This window comes from Polyodon spathula, chromosome 4, assembly GCF_017654505.1.
Source record: "Polyodon spathula isolate WHYD16114869_AA chromosome 4, ASM1765450v1, whole genome shotgun sequence".
Taxonomy (NCBI): domain Eukaryota; kingdom Metazoa; phylum Chordata; class Actinopteri; order Acipenseriformes; family Polyodontidae; genus Polyodon; species Polyodon spathula.
In genome coordinates, this window is record NC_054537.1 from 83,432,203 (window position 1) to 83,457,227 (window position 25,025).

General features: G+C 36.8%; 1 protein-coding gene across 3 annotated transcripts in view; it reads left to right on the plus strand.

Moving 5' to 3' along the window:
• LOC121314982 (RNA-binding protein 12B-like) overlaps nucleotides 1-25,025 on the plus strand; it is a 62,990-nt gene that overhangs the window by 28,597 nt on the left and 9,368 nt on the right. The window contains exons 2-4 of one of the 3 annotated variants that reach the window (XR_005950183.1): nucleotides 3,429-3,479; nucleotides 5,245-5,319; nucleotides 19,813-19,954. The gene's annotated coding sequence lies outside the window, so the exon portion shown is untranslated. Of the gene's footprint in view, nucleotides 1-3,428; nucleotides 3,480-5,244; nucleotides 5,320-19,812; nucleotides 22,124-25,025 lie in introns of those variants that run through there. The other 2 variants (XR_005950184.1, XR_005950182.1) reach the window with 2 other exon arrangements.

Consider the following 25,025-nt stretch of genomic DNA (forward strand, 5'->3'; position numbering starts at 1 on the left):
AGATTATTTTTCACTGTCCCTGTTATTGTTAAGTGCAGCATTTTATTTATAATACATTTTCCTTATTCTGAAGCAATCTCTGAAAGGACAACAACGCAGTCCTCTCCTCCATGCTGTATGAAGACTGTAACTGTCGTAATGACGTTATTACACTGCCAGGGTTAGTGTGTGTTTTCTGTTCTTCGGAATTGATTAAAACAATCATGCATATTGAAAAAATACTGATGCATAATGAATCTGAAGTAAACAATGATTTACAGAGAGGGTGCCTAAAGGCAGTGTTTAATTCTTGGGAGGTGGAGGGCTGCGTCACTGTATAAAAACTGTAATAAATCCAGGATTAAAAAGTGGTGCCAGTTCTCATGTACACCCATACAAATACTGTACCAAAGAAATGACCATTTTGATTCAGAGTATCACTGGATCAGGTGGTGAATTTTTTTTTCCCCTCCTAGTGGACAACAAGCTATAGTTTACTCTAGTGATCGAATTATACATAGTTTAAAATGTATAAATCCAGTAAGGAACCACTTTAACCATTCCTGTCTGTAAGTTCTGTTACTGGTTTTATTCTGTTATTTGGTTTTTTCAGAAAATTGCCATTAGACTTGCCATTACACTTGCCTCAGAATTGTCCTTGTCTGTTAAAAGTGTAACACAGAACATATCACAGGAATTTAGCAGACTGTGTTGTAATGTATTTTTCACATAGTTAGTAGGTATTTGGTAGAAAGGGCGCCACTTCACAAAAGGCTTGGGGAGGGGGAAAAGAATGCATTTAGGGGCCCCTCTCCATAATAATAAAACTGCAACAAATTTAAAAACAAAAACAAAACAAAACAATATCGGATATAATAGCGGATATCGTCTCGGCTTCCTTTTTGCCATTTTGCCATTACAGATCATTCAGATGAGAATTGGTCATGGGGGTTTGTAAATAGGGTTTAACCAAACTTAATACAGAAAAGAGACAATCACTACTTGCAGTGGTTCCTGGAAGAGTGGGGACTATCATGATGATTTTTTTGTAATATTTAAGTATAAGTAATAGCAAGTATCCTTTTAGAGTTGTACCAGCTCAAAAAGAGAATAAAAACTAGCGGTGGCACGACTTTAGCTTTTCATTCTCATCTTTGACTCAGTAACTTCTTAATTAGTTAAAATGGTGCTGGCTATTATCAGGGCTGGTGCCAGGTTTTTGTGGGCCCTTGGAGGATATCTGAAAAGTTTAACTGCACTGAAGGCATACAGTTTAGTTTAGTTGAGTGAAAACGAAACGTTTCTAGTACTAAAGGCTGCTTGAGTAGGATAGCTGGTACAGAAATAGTACAATTACTCATATTTGCAATTTTAATTGCGTTTTAGATCTTAGAAGCTAAGCACTTTACTGACAAGTTGCCAAAACACATCACAAAGACTTAAACATAATTATTAGTAAAACATACCTTTCTCTTTTGCATTTTGTAACACAACGTACACAACAGCTGCTATCGGTATCGTTAATTTTGAATTTGAATAAATGCAAATTATCGCAATAACTTGGGAGAATCTTTAGCTATGAGTTTTTTTTTTTAGGCATAACAAATTAAAAACATAGTAGCATTGCAGCTTTTGGCAAAAAAAAAAAAAAAAAGGGGGACTGTAAAATATGGGGACTGTGTAGTAGACTAACACTATCGTAGGTTGTATTGTTTCATTCAGTGATGTAGTTATCAAATTGTTCCACATGAGGGCAGTCTTGTATTCTTTATATTTTATTCTTTGTGTTGAATGCACAAACTGTGTTAGGCTTCAAGGATCACGGATGTCAACCGTTTCCAACAGTTTCAGTTGTATGTTATACAAAGCACATTCTGACAGTCTGTGCTTTCTTAAAAATTCTTGGTCAGACATTTTGCTTTCCTGAACAGGTGGGTAACTAACTGAATAGTTTCAGATAGTTGATGCTTTCTAAAGATCATAAAAGACGAGTACACTTGGACCATTAATACTTGTCCATTTCCTTGTCCATATCTGATTGATCACCAATAGGCTGTGCCATCTCCATCTCTTAAAGCAACATCAATCAATTGCCACATCTCACAGCCTTGCATCTGATGTATTATCATGCTAAAAAAAATAATCTTTCCTAAGTATTCTGAATAATGCATTTTTCTTTAATTTAATATATCTGTATACAACAAATAAAGACAGAATTAAGTTTAAAAACGTCTTTTTGGCCCAATTAACAATGTCCTTTTAAGATTAATATCAACTACTAACTTACACACAGAGCCTCTGAGTGATTGTTCGCGGCATACATTCACATTCACTGCGCAGGAAGGTGTCCCATTAAATCAGGAACCCGATATGGACAAGTGGTTTATGTAAGGACATCCTCCTGCATTACAACACTGTAGGCTGTTCAAATTTAATGTTTAAACAGTATAGGATTTTACTAAACATTTCAACAAGAATGTACTGTTTTATGAGACTTTAATCATTTGGAGTATATTGATACATTGTGCAATTTTATACTGTGTGTAAAAATGTATATACTGTACATTGTTAAATAAACACACAAGTAAAATACAAATTAAACTTGAAACTTTGGCAACTACACATTTCTATTAGAGGTTTGAGTTAATTCACTCTTGCATTTGTACTATTAGGATTCACATGTGAGCTCTGGAATTGACCTTTGTTTAGAGGAATAAAGGAAGTGAGTGAGGGATATATATGGGTGAGACGTCCAACAATAAGTGAAAAGCTGCAACTTCCCTTTTTGCTCACCTGATAAAGCCTTTGGAACCCAGTTATCATGTGTCAGCAAGTAACATACAAGCCTATACATTGTTCATTAAATTGGCTTACATTACATTTGCAATATTACAGTCTTAAAACAGCATCTTGTTCCATTTTCCCAAATGAGGCATGTCTTTTAGATACTGATGCACATGTTCTGTCTTCTGGCTAATTGCATTTTTAAAAAGATGCTGTATCTTTCCAGAGAATGTCCAGCTTCTTTAAGAACAGATGGCATTATTAAAAAAGATTGTGTGAAATGTCCATGCAAATCAGCTTCTATTTATTTTCCCCCAGCGTTTCTTTATGGTAATGACAGGTTATGTCAGCAAGATGTGGCCTCACCTAACTGATTGGAAGTGACATGTGTCAGCACCATCGTGCTCAACTCCTATATGATATTATACAAATTGGTTCAGTGTCACTACTCATTTGGTCATCCAGAAACAATTTGGGGCAGGATGTAACCTGCCTGTCCAACACATTGTACCAACCCTGGTCATCCTTCTAAATGTTTACTTACTTAACGTAAGGCTATGACGTAAGATCACAATAAACAAACCCATACTGACTACTGCCTTTAAGGTCAAAGATTGTACAACATTGCTATTAGTTTATGAGCGTCTCACTCTCTTTTTCTCTAGACTGAATGGAGAGTAAACTTTACTGGCTGGATCCAGAGGGGAAATTCACTGGTAACTCTTACTGGATAATCATGAATACAATGTGGAATTGTGGAACCATGAACTAGTTTCGGGTAGCAATCTTAGTATTCTTTCTTTATAATGCTGGTCAGAAATGTAGTTCTCCTATGATGTGAATGAGTTACTGCACCAGTAAAACCAATCTTTATCTGAAAGTTTACACAAAACTTGAAATCTTTCTCAAGTCATGATTGTATGTTTAAATGTAGCTACTTATACTACTGTGCTATGTTGTACTGCAGTGTACTATAAATATGTTCTGCTTTCTGGACTCTTAGGAACTGGTGCTTTATAATACATTATGGAAATGTGCAAGATGGTTCAGTTTGAAATATTGGAAATATAACCACTAACATTTCTCATATGGGTACAACTGCTGCAGCCTGGCATAGTCTTAATAATGATTACAGTGATTTTAATCATTTTTAGTCATATCTAAATACAGTACTTCATTTTTTAAGACTTGAAAAAATGAAGAATGAAAAGATTAGGCATTAAATTTGCAGTCCTTTTTTAATTACTGTATTTTAATGCTATACATGGTACTAAGTAAAAGATAAATCTTCAAGCTGCCCTATTACATTAAAAATGTGTAGTATTTGATGTTTGTGCTGACAATGCTGTCAGGAGTTACCCCAATTTAGTCTGACAATCAGTGTTAATAATAATAACAATAATAATAATAATAATAATAATAATAATAATAATAATAATAATAATAATAATAATAATAATAATAATAAAACAGTTTTACATGCCTGTGATAACAGTGCCAGGGTAATGCAAGGTGCTGCTTGTGCATTTAATAATAATTAAGGTTTAAACAAAACACAAACACTTTCTCAAAACACAAAACAAAACGCCGCTTTGGCCAAATAGAACAGAACACAACAAGTATCATGCTGGTGTGTAACCAGCATGCGTAGCAACTGTTTATATTTAATAAGCTTTACTTTGCTTTACCTCGTTCCGCCTCTGAACACACTCTCCCCATGCAGCCAAAGCTGGAAGTCTTTTAACTGGCTATTAATTATCTTATTAACCCCTCGGCCATAGTTTGCACAACTTTAATAAATCTACGTGGCTGTTAGCTAATGAAATAATTACTAGCCGACAGTCACACAGTCTCACCGGTAAATACAAAAATACCAGTAATAACAGTAATGGCAGATAACTTTTCGTCCATCCTGCATTTAAAATAATAATCCAAAATGATACAAAACATAAAATGCACAGGGGTGGGGTGTACCCTGTCACAGTGCCTTTTTACAAAAACACTTAGCAGATAGAGTTGCGCAATTATTGAAAAAAAAAGCAAACAAACAAAAAAAAAACAACTACAACAACAACAACATTATAAGCATTTGATTTCATCAGCTAAAAGCTTTTCAGGGAGGGATGCCAGTCATTGTTTAGAAACCTATCAAGCTTTAGAAGAAGCCATTGAGAATATTTAATCTTTGTCTGCATGCATTTCTGTCTATTCAGCCACCTGGGGCTGCCCCTTCCTTTCCTCATCCTCCTCACCCACTCCTCCTTACCTTTCCCTGTACAGAATTCCCGAGCCCCCCCACAGATATACTGGGGTCCTATCTGTGAAATAGTGAAGGCTGATTCTTCCAGGAGTTCAAGAATAAACAGCATGTTAATGATAACATTAAATTAATGACACTGAAACTCTAAAATGTATTACAGTTCTTGCTAGACAATGATGCAAAATACTTTTTGTTTATCTATCTGTATATCTTATCTACAGGTCTGTCTCAAAATTGGATGAATAGGAGCCCATGTCAATTCACTTTTGAGATTGACTAAAGATATTTGGCAAATCGTAAGTATAGTTACAGCCAAAAGTTTTGCATCACCCCATAGAATTAACTAATTCTGCTACATATTGAATTACATACCACTTGCAGTTTTCCATATGCTTAACGAAAAACTGACAAAAATGAAAATTCTGAAACACTACTACTATTATGGCTTCTGGTAGACTTTGGCGATATCATTTTGTAGTTTCTTTGATCACACGATGTTAATAAAATGTTTAAATTATGTTCATATAGCCCCACTCCTCAAATTCTAGGTGATGCAAACTTTTTTGCCATCTCTGTACATATAATAAACATAGAGAATGTGGTGCAACATTAATATGGATTGAATAATCGATGATGTGTCAATCTATCAAAATGTTTCCTCCCTGGACTTGCTGCTTAGCTTACAACATCTTGTTTCAAGCAAATTCAGTGGGTCAAGTGTCTTCATATGTATGTGTGTATCTGCACTGACTGCTGTCATATAAAGTGGTTCATTGAGGAAATCAGGTGAAAATAAAATTAATTAGTTACAAAATTGTTATTACAGAACTTAGACATTTCAAATTGGTTATAATATTTTTGAGTCACCACAGTCTTTGGTAAAAAAAAAAAAAGATCATTTTAAACACAAGAGCACAGAAGTATATAACCGTAAAGATGAAAAAGTCCAAGGGACTGATTTCATAGGAACCTATTCAGTTCCCCTAACACTCACACACTTACAAATAGACACGCTTCAATGAAATGGCAGCCTGATACAACAAACAGAGTAATACTCAACTTGATCCAAAGAACCTCAGAATACCCAAATTTAATTAGAGATATCAGAGGGTGAACAAGTTTATACCTCCCATTGGCAACAAAAGCATTTACCAAGTCTGAATCATTCCCTAATGAATCCCACGTAAGAATGTATGCTGCGATTAAATTGTTAACAAATTCCTGCCTCATGCATAAAAAGATGCAAGATGGCCTGTCAAGTGCCTAAATTGCCTTTCATGTATTAGTGCAAAGACAAAGTGACACTAGTTTGCATCTTAAATTTACTAATTTACTAAATTTACAGGTTTACTATTATTTTTAAAGGTGTACTGCTATTACAGTTACTTTTTTTCATTTTTGTAGAGGGGATCAATGTTCATTCTGAGCTTGCATGTGACCACTAAAACTCAGGTCACTTAGTCTTGAAGCTAGTTAAAGAGAGAGGGAGAGAATGCGGGAGAATTGATTTGTGAGGAACTTCACTTAACAAATTACCTTTCACACTTACAGTATTTCATAAGAATGCTAAATAATAAATATGCAAATCATCCAAAAATCATTAATTTTTATTTTTATCTCTAGCATATTAGAAGAGCGTCTAATATCGTAATTGATTATATGCTGTAAAAAATGGTTATTGACCACTCCTAAAGCTTTATGTTATTTGCACTTGGGACTTCCCTGAAGGACTAACTCTAGCCATAAATCTAACCAACACCCAATACTATGGATTATCCCTGTCTACTAGAGACAGGCAACATTGCATAGGTGCCAGTGCTGTCTAAATCACATGGCAGGCAGGCTTGCATTAGATGCGCTGTGGTCATTGCACTGGACACATGTGTTGGAGTGATGTTGAACTCTTGGGCTGGTTGGGGCGGCATTTGGTTTATGCCAAAAAATGACTGGATTTCATAGTCAAGCTGTGCTATCACTGCCTTTGAAAGTAGCTGAAAACAGCACTGATGCTCAATGAAAGAGAAACAGAACATTGAAACATCCTTGCCCGGTCAGTTTATATGGATTGTTCAGGGACAGTGGAGGGCCAAAGACTCCTGCCTCACAATTCTCTTATTCGGTGTTATAAAAACCCATTCTGTTTGGTGCAAACAAAGCCTCCCTTTCAGCAAACCTACAAGCCTGCGTGTGTCCTTTTGTGTGTGATCTTGTACCAGAGATGTCACTTACTTTCTTGGGTACATGCATACAGCACGTGTTTGTGGTTTTGTGTGTGCGAGCATAGAGAACAGAAGGTGATTACCCCATACCAGACAATCTTTAAATGCAATGTAGTGGCACGACAATGGCAATAAACATCAGCAGCTACTGTGGTATGAGCAACACCAGAGGGATACACCATGACAGTGTTCTGTTTGTTACATTCAATCCCAATCCCAATAGTCTGTATTTTGGGTTTGTCACTAGTCTTTTATGAAAGACTTATCAAAGTCATGCACATTTCATGGAATGGTCCTAATTAGACATAGCAATGCCATCACAATGGTATGCCTCCATACACACTGGTATTTTATTGCTGTACCATGGAACCATAGAAGTCTGTAAAAGTACCAGTTCGGTTTGTGCTGGGGTTTAATAGTGGCATTATTTAAAACTCATCTACAAGGGCATATCATTACCAACAACGACTGAACATGATACCAACACCAAAAACACAAAAATAATACTGTCTATTCCATGGCAAATACTAGATTTTTTTAGATTAACAAGGAATATTAACCCCTTGCTGAACCACAACCAGTTTACTGGACAACCCAGTTGTCCAGACAGTGTATTTTAGAGTTTATAGTAAGATGTGCTGGAGTTACTTTCTCTAAAATTTAAACATGCATGTTTCTTTTTGTGTGTTTTTAATTATCATACATTTTTTGGCAAAAAAAAGAAGTGAATCTGTAAAGGATTTTTTGGTTTAATTGTCTGTAAGATTTGGGCATAATAAACATTGAATAAATGTCACAAAATCCTCTGCATAACAAATATATTTCTTTTTTTACTTCCATTTCTAAATATGTCTTTTTCCCGAAACAAATAAACACCACATGGAAAACTCTTTAACACGCTGGAAAAGGAATTGTGGGTAAAATGTGGAAACATGATTTATCACTCCCCCACAAATCAAACGTATGCATTGCTTCCACCAGCCATCACACAGATGGCCAGAAAATTGGCTTTATGTGAAGATGTGGATTCAGGCATGAATATTAATATGAAACAGATGTAAACGCATATTAATATGCTTTCACTTTGCCTGGCTTGAAATTACAATATATTCATTTAGCAAAGCATGTTTGTAACCAGAATGTAATTTACCTTTGGTAATATGCAAAAAGGGTTGAACTTGATTTTAGAATGCATCAACAACACCAGTTGTTATTGGCATACTCTTCACCAAACAGTCAATAAGGCTAAGGTGATTTTTTAAAGAGCATCATTTTTTTTTTTTTTTTTTTTTTGGATACTAGCAAGGTCATTCAGTAATAGATTATTAAAAACGTATTTACAGAGGAGGTATCTCATTTTGATTGTAGACAGGCATGACTCTAACATTGCTGTTAATTAAACAAATAATGGCCCTGTCACATTTTCATGTAAGGCTTTATAATTAGACATCAGGTCACCTGCCCTGCCTTAGATACACAAAAATGTTTTATTTGTGATTATAGTAGGCAGTTTGATAGGACACATTTATAGCATATAACATTGACAGCACAACACAAAAATGGTGTAAATGTTTTAAAGTTGGAACAAACATTTGAGGACCAAAATCAAGTGGTGAAAGTGGGCGGTATACGCAGAGATGCATAACGGTAAGAAAATGTAGTGCTGCAAATCACCCTGCCTAGACCTAAAACTGTAACTTTCGTGTTTCTACATAGCTCGAGTATGTTTCACTTCAGGTCATGCCATTATTGCCATTATTCTCCCCCAGTAGGTCACTGTACCTGCAAATTTCATATATATATATATATATATATATTTTTCCAATTATTTATTTTTAACAATGCAGACATTACAGTACCAATGTATATTGGAAAGGAACAAGAGAACAAATAATAAGAAATACAATAGACATTAACAGGGGTTGATACATTGAGTCCAGATTGCATTAATGACATGTTAGGGAGATGAATAACATGAAGACATTATAAACTGTTTAATCTCATTAAACAAGAAGGTATTGGGTTATCAAATCATGTGACTTACATGCTAGTTTAGAATTGAGCATTTTTAGATATCTTACATACAGTTTTATCTCATGAGTAAAGGCGATGACTGAAGGCTTCCAGCCTCCCCATTTACATCTGCGATAAAAAATGTTGCTAACAAAACAATAAGATTTGCAATAATTAAAATGTCACTATTACAGGTTGCATTAAAATACCATATAATGCCATACTGTACATAAAATCTGGTAGTTTGACATTTGTATAGACAACCAAGTATGAATTCCATTCCAAAACTGTTTACTATGACGGCATAAAATAAATGTTCCAAGTGTTCTAAAGATTCAATATTAGATAGATAAAATACACGAGTTATTTTTAAAACTTGACACCTTTTTTCACACACTACAGTGCACCCAAATACTCACTTTTCCAAAACTAAACATTGCTAAAGAAAATACTGCAGCCTGCCAATGAACACATTTTCTATTTCTTGCAAACTGTAGATAAACAGAGGTTTCTCTTTTTTTCCCTGAGATTTCTGATCCCTGTTTCTTGGATACTGTAGTGGTGCCTGTGTGCTGTGACCTTTCAACTCTATTTTCTTTTTTTTTGTTTTGTTTATTTTAAAGGGCCAGCTTTCTAAATAAATGCCCATAGCTGGCAAGCCTGTAAAACACATGCTTCTATAAATGTGTGCTCTTTCATGATGAATACGCGTATCTTTGTAAATTTGCAAATCACACTGCTTACAATGTTTGGAATCACTTATGTTTGTATGTCATTGTGACAGGGTCTTCCTCGAGTCACGCGTGTGGGTCGCCGCTGTTCAAGCATACAGAGAGACTGAGGTTGGTGTTGAAACGCCGGCACAGGCGCGCAGGATTTATTAACAACAAACAGAAAATGAAAGTAAAATAAAGGCGGTCATGTGACGTTACCAGCGATGGTAACGCACAGAGGACAAATACAGTAAACCGTACAAAAAGTGCAAAATAAAACACAATACCCCAAACTATAACTCAAAAAGGTGCCGTAAAAACGGCAGGCCTTGTAGCAGCCCCAAGCAATCTCCCGTGGACGTTTTTAAACTGACGGACACTCGGTCGAGACCCGCCCACGTGCTGATTGAGGACCAGCACAGCCAATCACTTGCTGCCCTTCCCTCAACCAAACATAGCAGGCAGCAAGTCTCAATCGAGCGCCCGTCTGTAAACAATAATACAATCAAACTAATCAACTCCAAAACAATACACAATAAACCCATTCCCACATAGAAACCACACCAACACTAATTTACCACTGTGCAGGGCAATCGCACTGCCACAGTCATGATAAAACATTTTGTCAAAGAGAAACATGTTTATGTATGTATTTCCAACAGTCATTTATAAACACTGCATAGCCTATAATGTTACTCTAAATGTAATTAACTTCTTATTTAAAACCCAATAACACATTATGTTAAGTCAGCACAAAAGATTGTGGTTTGAAACTAAAAATATACCTTTACAGGATGCTATTCTTTATTCTAGTCTTTATTTTGGAACTGACATCATAAAACAACTGTATGTGGTTGAACTGATGAGCTGGAGTGAAATCGCACTTTAGAACCGCATGGCACTATGGAAAATTAAAAGCAGTTAATAAAAGACAGTCCTAAATCAAGGACCATAAAATTTAATAGGGTTACAGCAGCCTTAACACAATAGGAATGAATTATCATGTTAATTTAATTCCCATTCCTAAATGAACCAGAAGGCATGATAAAGGTCAATTAACCAACTACCTGCACATCCTCATTTCATTTTTTACTGCACATTCTAAATCACAGCACAGGAGAAGTTCCTGGAGATGATGAGGCCCCAGGGATTCAAAATAAATAAATAAATAAATAAAAAGTTAAAACAAAAGAAAAGGAAAGTGTTTAATGTGAAGAGCCAAAATATCATGTGGCGTGTGGGTGCCAGTGTGTTCGTCCCTCTATAGAGTCTTCTTAAAAAGTTGCTTCAGCTGATGCATGGGCTCCAGCTTTTATATGTGCTCTGATTAATGGTGGTTATAGCATGGTAAAGCAATAGGCATGGCAAAGCTTATAACAAGGCACAGTTTAACATGCTATAAAATTGCGATGCTAAGCAAGTTTACTATGAGAAACATGCATTGATAAATGTATTGATATTCATATTTTGTAGTTTATCCCAACCTTATCCTACATATTTTTCAATGGTAAATTGCAACAACCCAAATTAATATTTTCATATTAAACTGTAGAGTAGGTGACAGACTATTGTCAGTTATAAGTGTGCATTACAGTGCTTAGACCCCAGTAACTAGTGTCAGTATCCTTAAGTAACAAAGAACTGTTAAAGCTTTTTTTCAATTGTTGTGGGCCAATCCAGATCTATAAATAGAAATAAAAAAACAGGACAGATCTAAGAATTTCTCCCTCAGCTTTATTAAAAGATAATTTTAATATATGTAGGCATAACAGCCAGTCACACAACATAAACTGAAAGAGGTGTGTAATAATTAAACAACCTTTCAAGTGTCAGGCTTTGAAATATACACACATATACAGTGGTTTGCAGTGCTCAAGTGTAGAGGTGATGCAGTGCTCAAGAGAATGACAACAACAACGTTACTGGTGAAATGGTGGTTTATTTTGTAAATAGTCTAATGACAGCAGTAAACAATAAATGGAGGACTGGCAGTACCCAATGATGTGTACTGCTCAGTTAAATAAACATGGGGTTCAGTCCTGAAATAATAAGCATAGTATTTAGACACACTCACACACACACAATACACAAACATGAGTCCGTCCAGGATGAGTACTATTAGTGCTAGTGCAAATACAATTTATCTTTGAAAAATAGTGCTGTGTTGTCCGGGTTTGTTCTGGCCTTAAGCAACACCTTTGGATCGTGTTAGCCATCTAATAAATAACAAGCAGGTATATAAATACAACAAAACAAACGAAAACACTCACGATACTTTAACATGGTTCTCCTTCTAGGTTAGCATTAAATATAACAAAGGAACAGATCACCTCACTACATCCCCTTATATACTATCAGTCACGCCCCCTTGGTTAACGATTGCAACCGCTCCTCCAATCCACGGCTACCACATTGTTTCCTTTTTGGGTCGATGATTTAGTGTACTGTAGCTTCGTCCCCTTTAATTGTCTGGCCATCCAGTCCATGGCACTCTGTTCCATTTACACAGCGCCCTCACAGGTTGGGAGGGAGACTTATGACCAAGAATCATTCTGTCTTTGTCACAAGAAGTCACAGATTAAAATGTATTTCATAATAAATTAATATTCTTGCTTCTTACTGGGTTATTATCACTCGCAGGAGAAACTGGTTGCTTATTTACTATTCATACAAACAGGTAATTGCGTTTTAGAGTCTCATTTTTTCATTAAAGATCATACATTATTTCATTAACTTTATTATGTTTGTATTAGATAATTGCATCTGAGATACAGTACATAAGTCACCAGAGCAACAACACACCTGGTTTACCATTACTATAAAACTTTGAAACAAAGGGTTCAGAACACCCTACTCATTTTAAGTTAAAATTAGATTTTAACATTACAGATGAGCTGGCTGTAAACACATTTCTTGGAAGCTCTGCTTGTTCTGCCCCAAGAGAAGTCTTTACTGCTACTTGAAAGAACCTTTTTGTTTTTCAACAGTTGGTGCTCTCCGGAAGGTGGGGTGACAAGTAAGCAAGTCAGTTTTATCATAGAAACTCAGAATTCTAGAATATTGAAACAGTCTAAAATGTACATCTCTCGATGGTAAGTTGAAGACTGGTGGCTCAATAGTGATGACTAATAGGGGGCTGTCATCTTCCTGACACTTCTGAAGAAACTGTAGCCAGTGGTGTTTTTGCCTGTTGGGTAAAAGAGGCCAATCCAATTATTGAGAATCCACCGTAATCCCTCTAGTCTCACGTCAAGCACATGTTGAAGAAATGTCGCCCAAATCCCCTCTATGCTTATCGCATGTTAGACAATAGACAACTTCTCAGCTTTACCCTCTTTATACACCACGCTTTATAAGTCACATGTACAGTCTCTGTATTTCTTGTCACCTTAATGCTGCTCAACATTTGGCTTATAATGGAAAATAATGCACTGTTGAGATTTAAATTAGTATTTCATAACCTTTTTGTTTACTGGTTACAAATGATGGAATGGTTTACTCCCCTTTCCAGCATAGAAAAAATATTCATCTTCATTCTTGTCATGCTCGCCACTCAAGACAAAAGAACTAGTGCTGTGCTGTCTTTAGCAGATGCCGAACACCTCTGTACTGCACTGGCAGCCAAAACAAAGAGACAAACAAAATGAACTATACAGACAAACACGGTGAGCTGCTATTATAATTACTATTACCTCCGTCTCCAATCCCGTTCTCCACTCACCGAACACACAACCCGAGCGAGTGAAAACATGATGCTTTTATGCAGCTGTACCGAGACTCGATTGCTAATCAATCATTCATTTGGAATCTCAGTACTTGCATATTATTACATTTTACCTGCATGTTAAGTGCTGTGCAATCCTCTTCCCTAAATACAAATATACATTTTAAACACTTGTGCGCATACCCCATATTACATCCCGTGTACCAATGACTATACACCAACATTAACACACTACAAGTAACATACAACACCGAAATACACACAGGGGCGGGACAACATTGCCACACTACCTCATAGACACATGTTTTTCAATCTGTGGATGAATGTTTGACAAGAACAGTCGGAGCAGGTTTCCAATGCTCAGCCAGTTATGATATTTTGATTTCGTGGCCCCATGGCTGAAAATCCACTTTCGTAAAGGTATGGGGAAGAGAATGGAAGCAACATTTGGACTGCAAGTTCTGGGTAGTCACTTCTGACTTCAATCCAGAAAATAGGTAAAGTCACTTTATGAAATTATAACTTCAGACCCTCATCACTTAACAATTCCAGCAACTTGACCTTCAATAATGGTGACAGGGCGGTCTCAGCTTCCAGAGATAAGAAAGGATCACAAACCCACTGTTTCCCTTTCCATGGATCAGAGTCACAAGGGAAATAGTGTTCAAACCTTTGGAGAGTCAATTTTAGATGGGATGAGATTATTTCGTGTGGAAGAGGCAGATCGACGTCTTTACTGTCATCAATAGTGAGATATGCAAAAAATGGGAAAATATCATAACAATCGTGCCCGACTCTTGTTTTCCAAATTTTGAACTTTTTCTAAATCCTGTGATCTTGTCAAAAAATCCAATGACACACGACTTGCTTCCCTGCATGGAGAGATTGAGCTGACCAAAGTGATCAAATACATCTGCCAAATATGCAAGCTTGGTGAACCATTGTAAATCCTGAAGGTATTCTGCTAAACGAGACTTCTTTTGAGTTAGAAAGGCTCCAAGTTACCATCACACTTTAACATGTAAGAGTAAATGGTGGTGATTAACCCCCACTTCTTCACACATAACAGTGAAGATGTGAGGATTCAGTTAATTTGCTTTCACAAAATTCATAATTTTTATAACTATACCAAGCACATCATTAATCTCTGGAAACAATTTCTTGCCTGCCAAAACCTCTCGATGAATGAAGCAATGTGTTGCTTGAATCCCTGGTGCAACTTCCATCACTCTTGTCACTGCACCTGAATGTCTGCCAGTCATTTCAGTCACTCCGTCGGTGCAAATTCCCATACAGTGGTCCAACTTGAGTCCATATCCTATCACTTAATTGTTATACTGGTCGTATTTTGTGGCAATTCTTCACAGCAGACTAGATCTTTATGAAATGCACCTTCATATGCGTAGCGCACATGAACAATAAGAATTATAGTATTAGAAATGTTTGTCGACTCATCCAACTGAATTGCAAACCAGGCTAATGTTTTTACTCTCTATCAATTGGGCTTCAACATCTTCTGCAATATCAGTGATTCTAAGTGAGACGGCATCATTTGACAAAGGAATGCAATTTTTTTGGCAGCTGTATCACCCAAGATTTTGTGACAGGCATCTGAAGGTATTATTAATTCTTTGCCAATTGTGAATGGTGATTTGCATTTGGCTATGCGAAGGGACAGAAGATATGACACTTTTAACATAACTTGATTTGTTGTTGTGGCAGCATTCAGTAGTTTCTGTTGTGCCTTCACTTCATCTCGCTTCTGCTGGAAAAATTCCACTGGCTTTCCTTTTAAATTTGGATGTTTAGTTTCAAGGTGACAGCATTTTTGAAGGTTTCATAGCATCATTGCTCAGAGGTTTGGGGCTTTCTACATCCTCACTCAGAACAAATCCATACTTAATGTAGGAGGAATCGTATTTTCGGTTGAATGCTAAATGTTTTCTTTTCTTTTCTGACCCTTCTTTCTTTTCATTACATTCCTTGTTACTACCACCTCTATTATGCCTCCCTGAGCTGTTACCAATTCCATAAAATTGGACCAAAGACACCTGTTTTGGACCTTATAGTTAACACATCAAGGTCACTTTCTGCTCTCTGCCGCTACTAAGTACTGTGAAGACATGCACGCCATCATGAGCACCAACTGCAACAGGCAGCACCATGGCAACTGAGCTCAACCCAATTAAGACACTTCGGGGGAGAATGTATCCATGTTTTTTAAATGTACTTTATTTTATTTTTTAAATCCCACAGACCAGTAAGGAAGCTGTCATGGATCGGTGCTGGTCCGTGGTCTGGTCATTGAGAAACAGTGCTCTAATACATTTCAAGAAGAAAAAAAAAATATTACCTCAAACCCTGGAACCACTGAAAGGATGTATAACAGGTGCTGTAAATGCTCCACTAATCCTGCTCGTAATTAAATGTACAATTCATCAGTAATTCTACCGTTTTTTGCATACAGACTTCTTCATTACCCACAACCATGTTATCTTTATAATGCAGGGCCTCAGCATTGATATTAAGTTGAAAATCTGTCCCCAAGGCTATCAGGCTTGTCCTGTGAATAAGATCATTGAAGCATGTCTGGATATAAAAAGAAACACAGGTCCTATTATAAATCAATAACATGCAGTGAACTCCACAAATAATTCCATCAAGAAACAGCCCTGCAGCTCTTCTAGTAACCTTAGCCAGGCTGCAGATATTCCCCCTCCTCTGTGGGGATTTTATAAACATTTGCCTTTAGATTACAGTTTCTTTGATTTTGAAAAGTATTGCACCATATTGTGTAAGTAATTGTATCTTACACTTGTTTCCCTTTTTTTCACACAATATTGTACATCCCAGAATTCCTCTTAACACTGGGGTGTCTGGGGAAAGAAAAGGGGTTTCTTAAGACACCCCAAAAAGGTGGATTTGTGAGCTGTGATTGGTTTTGGCCTGGGGTGGGTCCTGGCTTGCCAGCAATGTAGCTGTGGAGAAAGCTAATTGGCTTAACTTCCAATTTATTTTGGGGCTTGTTCTCTCATTTGATATACTTGCTTTTCACACACAAGGCAAAGTAATGAATAAATGTTCAGTTCACCACAACAACTATCAAATAATTCTCCTCCGTACCTATTGCCTGTCCTTCAACTCAAGAGAATTTTGAATTGGGGAAATTTCAAATAATTAAAAAATAACTGATACATTTGGGCTTAATTTTCCAGCTCATAAATACAACTTCTAATCTGGAGACTTCAGAATAACAGGCACCGTGAGTTATCAGTCTGTTATAATACACAGTGTCTTTTGTATATTTGTTCATACAAGCTATCTGAATAACTGACCTACAACATTGTTTTAAAAAGGTACTGCTTCAATGCACCTTGGTTTAGTCTTAAAAGCAGCAGCAACTTGCTTCCTATTTAAGGTATTAAACTATCAGACCAGGTCTGATGGTAGTCACCTCTTCACAGATGTCCAATCACTCACTGAGCCAATTAGCTTCAGCCTAAAAGTCTATTCTCCTCAGCTGTGAGCCAAGTAAGTGAGGAATCCATTTGGAGCTCTGACACACCACCTGAGTCCTGCAACCAGCTAATAGCAGCACTCCAAGGGCAAACACATCGCAATAGTTTTCAATTCACTTCAGTCTCCCTTTCCAAGAGAACACCCGATCTGTAATCGGGAAAACTACTTAGTCAAAAATAAAAGGAACAAAAAGAAAGAAACTGCGAAAAAAAACAACCCTTTAGCCTCCACAATGTTGTCTTGCTTCTTCTGTAGGTATTTTATGCTGCTGTAGTGTGCTGTGTGCTCATCCATTGCTGTGGGTCATCCTTGCTCAGAATTGGTTATTTATTCAGGGCCTTTTGAAATTATCAAGTTGACACATCTGTCAGATGACAAGAGGAGAAATGCTAAAAGGTCATTTGGAGAGAAACCAGCTGCTCCAGATAAACCTTTTTTTCCTGCAAATAGTACAGTCATTACAGATGAGCAGATGGGGCCCTCCACTTTCATTTCTGTTGCTCTGCTTCACTTCAGGTATTTGGATACCTCATTGCAAGGTCAAGTGAAGCTCTCTTGCAGTTACATGTACAATAAGGCTTTTGCCACTTGAGAAAAAAAAAAAAAAAACAACCAACTCCTTTTTTTTTTTAAAGCCACAGGAATGCAAACAAAAAGTTTAAAGCTCTACAACCATATGGAATACAGTTGTAAATCATTCATAGTATTGGTAGGGCATTTTGGTATTATTTATTTATAGTTATATCATGTGACTATCTTCCACCCTCCTGCTTCTAAAAAGCTGATCACCATGTAGGGAAAAAATGACAGATGAATTGGTTTTTGGTCAAAAACACTTTATATAAAAGAAAGGCATATTCCCAATTCAAACATATAGACATTATTTAAAGTCGACTTCAACTACAAGTCTCCATCTGACCAATGTTTATGTTTGTATTAGAACACAGATATCTATGGGTTCAATTCAAGGAAACAAACAGAACAAGTTATAACAGGAAGAATACATATATTTCTACACAAACATCATGGGAGATTCCCTTCACATCTTCTTGTTCAGTATCCAATCATGAGGTGACATGCCTGTTAGCTCACACCTTTAACACACCTCCCATTCAAGGGGAATCTGCCCAAAGCTTCTAGAATAATGATTCACATTTAAGCACTTTATAAACTTATTTAACCTACTGTTGTACCTGTGTTGATGTCAAAGCCAGTTCAAACTAGTTTACTCTTTAATACACCACCCACTCCCTATATCGCCCCCCGCTATACCACTGGATTTGGATATATAGCGGTCGAGGAGCTGGCTCCCTCTTTTTATAGTCTAGATGCGCATGCCTCTGAATATAATTAACCCAATTAGAACGCTGAACATATGGCGGTTGAATTTTCTATGCGGAGCGCAACATTACTTACTGAGTAGGCTAAAAAGAAAATGTCTAAATGAAAAATCGTGCCTGTAGAAGAAAAGCTTAAAGCTGTTGATTGAGTAAAAAATTTGAAAGTTGGCGAATCAACTGTGAGAGGATGGATGAAAAGCTTAGAGCATTCAAAACAAACACACAAATGGACGAAAATGATGACATCGTTTCTACACTATATGCCTGGGAACACCTCTTTCAGGCCCAATCCTGCAAGCAAAAGCACAAGACTTGGCAAAATGATTGAAAGGACCGGAGTTTGAATTTAAGGCTAGCCAGGGTTGGTTTTGGCGCTGGCAAAAAAGAAACGGCATCCGCGAAGGCACTCTAAAAGGGGAGCAACGATCTGTTACTTTTGTGGTGCTAGTCTGGCTTTAGTGCTGGCCCTTGGCGACAGCTCTGGAATCGTGTTAGCCATCTAATGTGATGTAACAAACAAGACAATTATACACAAACAAACAAACAAAACAGTCACAAACACAGCTTTCTCGTAACAGGGTTGTGTGTGTATAATTGTGGGGAGGATACATCGTTTGGGTCCCAGTGTTATTTATTATTATTATTTTGGTCTCCGAATGAGGTCTATTAAATATTCTGTCTAATTTATTAAAGCTGCCAGTAATTGCAAGCCTCGTATTTGCTTGATTATTTTAAGAACTCTGAAAAGCAGGTGTTAATTTGCTTCAGTCAGACAGTAGGCTATGCACAAGGTAAGGTAATGTGGGAGAGTTGTCTGCAGCAAGAAGGAGACATCGTTTTCAAGGACAAAGTATTGTTTTGCAAACTCCAATTTTCAATACACGTTTCATAGCTTAGACTAGACTAGACTACATCACAAAACAGAACGTCTGCAAATAGAGAATATAGAATCCATGTAAAAAAAAAGTTTCTTAGAAGCACCTAAAAAGGTTTCCCCACAGTGGCAAAACAAGGTTCTAAAAGGTACATGTAGCAGGGCAGGAAATAGCTCTGCACATAGTTCATGGAGAAGGGCAGAAAAGCCATGAACTTAATAAAAAGGGACAGGGCAAAGACCTGCTGATTTAAATGTATTGTGTTTATTGTTATTATTTAAAAAGGAATGTATTTTGTTTATTTTAGTATGGGAGAATTTTATTTTATGATTTAAATATATTTTTGTGTTTGATTTGAAATACAATATTTTGTTTTTGTCTGGCAGCATGGATGGATGAACTCGTGTGGAATGTGACCATCTCTGAAATGGATTAATTTAGTGTTAATACGGAGCTGGTCATAAGTATAAGAGCCTGCAGCTTTTCTGGTTCCGTGAAGATGTTCGAGAGAAGGAACGTGTGTGTGAGGTAAAGACAAAAAAACAAAACTGAATTTAAAGAAGGAAAACAACTGCTGTGCGTGTTGGAAGCATCAGCACCGTACTTGTTTAGTTGGTGTCAATTTTTGTGTTTTTGACCTGTTTTTGTTTAAATATTTATTTTGCTCTGTGAGCAGGATTTTTGTTCAACCTTTTTATTTATTTTTGTGTTTAATTAAACGGCCTGCCTGTGTGTTCTCTGTCATCTTCCATATTTGTTCTGGGGACATCATCTACTCAGCTACCCTGTCCCAGTACACATGGGTGCTACATTGTTCATTAAATAGAAAACAAGTCACTTAGACACAAGTTGCCTTAGATGCATGAATTATAATGACCCATGCATTGTTCTTAACGACCTTACTCATCTACATCATTTGTATTGTGATTGCAAATATAATGGTCTAATACATTTGACTGCTTTGAATTGATATTCGTCAGTATTGATTGGTTTTAGTGGTTAATGAAATACATTTGGATCAATTGTGTCTTTGTTTAGTCTTTGCTATCTAATAGATGTGAACTGATCTTTCAATACAGCAAGTCAAAATGAAAAAGCTAGCACTTATGTGGGCTCAGGCGGGCATCTACCGTCTGACAGAAGTCCACTAGGGAAGCTGATTGGCTGATGCTTCTGAATCGTTTTGTAATTTATATCAATTGTGGTAGATATAAACACAACTGCTGTTTAAAAATTACATCTAACAATTAAAAATGAAAGTAAAACATATTTTTAGAGACAAAAAAGACAAGTAGTGGCAGCAAAAATTAATGTAGCAACATTTATCTTTAAAAACAAATGTACACTGATTTAATAGGTTTACTTGTTTTGTTAAAGTGAAAATAAATGCATGTACTGTAAAACAGACCTAATCACAATGCAATGAATCCAGACCCCAAATATGCATTTACTTATTATAATGTTTAACAAATTAGCAGTAAAAGTATTAAAAACATGTCAAAGTAGTGCTAATCAAGATTCAACAGATTTTCAGAAAAAAACTAATTTAAAAACAGATTATTATTCACTGCAGAACCAGAGACCTTGAAGTAATTGAACAAAAAAACTTGCTACAAACCACAATGTTAAACTGTTTTCAAATATCCTAGTAGGTTTTTTTTTATCTAACCAATTGCCTTTGCTCTTAGCACAGATGATGCTTTGTCGCAGGGGGGCTGGGTACAGATAATTCTTCCAGGCATGATAGACCTGCTCGGGGTTATTGATTGCCTTTCCTGCACGCTCTTGATAAATGAAAAACTTCTTTGTATACCTTACTGTTAATAAAAACATTAATCTGATATGCTTTATTTTGTTATCGGTGCATTTAAAATTACTTTTTCCTTAAACTTCATGATGCAAAGTTTATCTCCAGTGCCCTTTATAAGAGCTAATGTGGGTTTTATTGGTAACAGGGGAAATAAAATTACCATCATCCTAGAGAATTACACAAGACATATGATGAGCAGGGGGGCTTTAGCTGGGGCAAGTGTCATACTTGATGTATGGGTTGGGTACTTTCTTCATACAGCTTTTATGTCTAGAAGAAATCACATTGAAAACAGTAACATCCTGTGGCAGGCCAGGGGTCATCCTGCATTAACATCCAATTCACAAGGGCCTAAGATGGAATTTTCTATATAATACCCTTCTTACAGTTTCAAAACAAGCTGGTATGATCAATATTTTGTGTATTACAGTTGCAGGGAAATGGATCAATACAAACTGTTATCAGAAATGTACAATAGACATGAGGAAGACCTTTGCTGCAGCGTTCTTTTTAAAAAGCTAATGATATTGTTGATGTTTGGCACATTGTCTCCTGATTTGTGTTATGAATTGTTCTAGAATTTAGATGCCCAGGCAGGACTAAAAGTCCTAACAGTATGTACTAGCTTTTGGCATATAAATCAATCATTTGGTTATAGAGGCTTTTTTTTAAAAGAGCTGGTACAGTCAGCACTTACATATTCAACCCTATAGAATTTTGACTTCAATGACGGTTAGAGTGTGACGCATATCTGATTATTTCCTCTGATTTGACGTGTATTTAGGTGAGCATGTTGTAAACCGCCCCCTACCACTCAAACAACCCCCTGCCCTGCACACACACACACACACACACACACACACACACACACGCATGCACGCACGCACGCACGCACGCACGCACACACACACACACACACACGCACACACACACACACATTTCATATGGAAAGAAAATAATATGACTTGAGTTTGAGGAACTGTACATGAAGACATTGATTCCATTTAGATGTACTGTAACGGGCTGTGATGGTTTAACAAGTGAATTGTAACATTGAAGAGATGGGCTTTGTATCAGAAAATTGGGGATTATATAATAGGGATTGATTTTATTCTTAATACAAGGACGGTAAAACTTGACTGACGTGTATCTGAGTGCTGACTAGTTCTATGTGTTCATAAGCTGATATTTTATGTATTGTTCATGACCATATATAAATATTGATTACTTGATGTTATGAACTGCTACCTTTAATATAAGGGAAATTCATATTATTCCCAGGGAAACTAATATTGACAATTTAAGTGAAGCTGACTAATATTCTGGCTAACGATTTTATCAGTGACAGCAACAACAACAATAGAACTGAGAAGTAATAACATGATAACTGCGGGTAGAACTGAATCCAGATTATTATTATTTTTTAATTCCTGTGGTGAATCAAGAATATTTTAAATGTTCTCACTGAACACTTCTTAAAATCTTTCTTTTAAAAAGCCAAGTCTTTGTCACACACCTTCATCAGTGTGTAAAGTGAGCATGTGATGATTGTGTTCTTTGATACCAAATCATGAAAAGATCAGGCTTCTCATTTAGATTATGACAACAAATCTGTTTTAATATCACCTTGTGTGGTAGAAACAGATTAACACAATCAGTATTCAAGTCTTATTTGATTCGCATACACCCTCATCAATAAGAGAGGATGAAGCTAAACCGGAGATCAGGATTTGCCTATCCTAGGGTGCGGCAGGCTGGTGAGTGGATAGAGGCCCAGAGACATCTCATTTCCCATGGGGCATCTCCCATGTCTACCGCCAGGTAATTAACCACCATGAGGGCAACCTCTAGGAAGGACGCCGGGTGGTGCTGTTCCTTCCATTGTTCCCACCTCTCCCCATCTCGACGCCACAGTGTGTTGATAACTATGGGGAGATCATGGACGAGGTCTGCCTCAGGGTGCATCAACCAGTCCCAGATCTCCTGGGACGGTGGTGAAGGTGGTGGTGCTGGAGGTAGTGGGGTGGCCCCTGATGCCCGGGGTGAACACTGCACCTCCTCCTGGGCCTGGTTGTAGGGGCATCCTGCCCAGTTGTGGCCATCCTCCTCACACCGGTCACACCAGTTTGCCGGTGGCACATCTGGGCAGGACCGCCAACGATGGTCCTCCTTCCCGCACCAGGAACACCAGGGGAAGAGGCTGGCCGGGTCCTCCAGTGGTGGCTGCAGCAGCTTACATTTCTTCAGCTGCTGTTTGTCCTGCCTTTGCCGCTGTCTGCTCTTCTTTCCCATGTTAAAAAAAAAAAAAAAGATCCCTAAATAATCATTAAGTCATTTGAATCGTGTATAACTTTGTGATTTTGAACCACAGCAGTTGACGTTAAGAAACATTTTGTACATTTCAGTGGCTGGCCTTTCCGGTTAACATGGAATGGAAGCTTACTTCAATGAATGATCCACACGAATACAAAAAATTATTTCTCTAAAGGTATTATGTCTTACTCTTAAGGTGCAGAGCATGTTCACGTGCACAGCACATACCCAAATTGTTACACTGTATATCAACACGTGTAAAGCTGCATGTTATAAAAGCAAAGGCACGTGTGTGCTTCATGTTCTTGGAGATGTGTGTTCTGTGTGTTAATGATTAATAAACAATGTTTTATTTTATATGGTTCTCTTTGTCTGGGCTCTCTTACTTCCGGACCCACAAATACATAACAAAAGGGTTCCTATGTTTGTGTATTAAGGTAACTTGCAGATTTTTCTCTATGCTGCTATTGTCCAGTGTTGACTTGAAAATGCTGGCCCTAGCAGCTGGAAAAACTGGTCTAGCAGGTTAATTATACTTTTCTAATGTTTGACAGTGGAATGGAGAAGTGCATTACTAAGCGATAGTGCTCATTGATGTAAGCTCTACTGTGTGGCAGTTGACCATCTGATAGATCAGGAAACTAATTAGCTGATGGTACTGAATTGTTTTCTGAATTATGACAGAAAGCATTGCAATTGCACAAAACAGGGGACCTGGTTGTTTTATAATTATGCAATCTTTATGAATGAGGTATTATATTTATAATAATTAACTACTTCTTACTTCACTCCAAACCCCCTTTATATTTCCAATTTAAAACTTGAAATATGGTAGAAGATGCTAAATATTGTACTAAATAACATAAACATAGAATTTCATAATCATTCATTAGAGGTGTAGTCCATAACAATTCTAGATCCCTGCCTACCCGTGGGTCATATTGTCTTATTTTAACAATAGAGACAGATTAGTAATTTAAGTAAATTCTTTAAGACTACAAATTCAGAGACATCCTGAGTAGTCTTAATCAAGGTCACCTCTTCATGCTTTTGTTTAAGGGAAACTAGGAAAGAGTTTTCATTGTAATTGCATGCAAATTGCAGTTTCAAGCTAAGCAATTTTGAAAGATTCTCTTACAGTTAATTCTATAGAAGTTGCTTTGACTAATTACTTGAATGATATTGCTGTTTGTTTGCTTGTCATGTTGTACGAATAAATCATTATTGTTTAAACAAAAGGAATAGTCTCAATTGCAAGGCTGCAACCTCAGCCTGGAACTTCAATCAAGGGGAGAACAGTAGTCTACTGTTTGTTATAGCATGTAAATCTCTTGTTATTTTCAGAGGATGAGATCACAAAGGATTTATATACTGTAATGAATACTAATTGTTAAATTGCTTAATAATTAGCATATTATTAGAATATATAATTTAGCTATACACCTAGCCCCTACATAGCCTTTAATATCTTCAATA